Consider the following 1,450-nt stretch of genomic DNA (forward strand, 5'->3'; position numbering starts at 1 on the left):
GAATCAATATTGTTAAAATGTTCATACTACTCAAAGCAATCTACAGATTCAATGCAATCCCTATCAAAATGTCAATGACATTCTTCACAGAAATAGAAGAAAGCAATCCTAAAATTTATGTGGAACCACAAAAGACCCAGAATTGCCAAAGTTATCCTGAGCAAAAAGAATAGAACTGGGGGAATCACATTACCTGACTTCAAATTATACTGAAGAGCTGTAAGTAACCAAAACAGCATGGTACTGGCATAAAAACAGACACATAGACAAATGGAACAGAATAGAGAACCCAAAACCATATCCACACACCTACAGTGAACTCATTTTCGACAAAGTTGCCAAGAATGTACACTGGGGAAAAGATAGTCCCTTCAATAAATGGTGCTGGGAAAACTGGATATCCATATGCAGAAGAATGAAACTAGACTCCTATCTCCCACCATATACAAAACTCAAATCAAAATGGATTAAAGACTTAAATCTAAGGCCTCACACCATGAAACTACTAGAAGTAAACATTGGGGAAACTCTCCAGAACATTGGTCTGGGCAAAAATTTATTGAGTAATACCCCACAAGCCCAGGCAACCAAAGCAAAATAGACAAATGGGATCACATCAAGTGAAACAGCTTCTGTACAGCCAAAGGTACAATCAACAAAGTGAAGAGACAACCCACAGAAAGGGAGCAAATATTTGCAAACTATGTATCTGATAAGGGATTAATAAACAGAATATAGATGTGTTCAAACAATTCTGTAGGAAAAAAACTAATAATACGATTAAAAACTGGGCAAAAGGTTTGGATAGACATTTCTCAAAAGAAGACTTACAAATGGCAAACAGGCATAAGTAAAGGTGTCCAACATCACTGATCATCAGAGAAATGCAAATCAAAACTACAATGAGATCTCATCATCACTCCAGTTGAAATGGCTTTATCCAAAAGACAAACAATAACAAATGCTGACGAGGATGTGGAGATAAGGGAACCCTTGTACACTGTTGGTGGTAATGTTAATTAGTACAACTACTATGGAGAACAGTTGGAGGTTCCTCAAAAAACTAAAAAATTGGGCTACCATATGATCCAGCAATCCTACTGCTGGATATATACCCAAAAGAAAAGAAACCATGACAGGTGTGGTGGCTCACGCCTGTAATCCTAGCACTTTGGGAGGCTGAGGGAGATGGATCACAATCGAGGCCATCCTGGCTAACAGGGTGAAACCCCGTCTCTACTAAAAATACAAAAAATTAGCTAGGCATGGTGGCAGGTGCCTGTAGTCCCAGCTACTCGGGAGGCTGAGGCAGGAGAATCACTGGAACCTGGGAGGTGGAGGTTGCAGTGAACCAAGATCATGCCACTTTACTCCAGCCTGGGTGACAGAGCAAGATTCTGTCTCAAAAAGAGGAAGGGAAGGGAAGGGGAGGGGAGGGAAGGGGAGGGGA

This window comes from Mandrillus leucophaeus, unplaced genomic scaffold (assembly GCF_000951045.1).
Source record: "Mandrillus leucophaeus isolate KB7577 unplaced genomic scaffold, Mleu.le_1.0 Scaffold797, whole genome shotgun sequence".
In the NCBI taxonomy this organism is placed as follows: Eukaryota; Metazoa; Chordata; class Mammalia; order Primates; family Cercopithecidae; genus Mandrillus; species Mandrillus leucophaeus.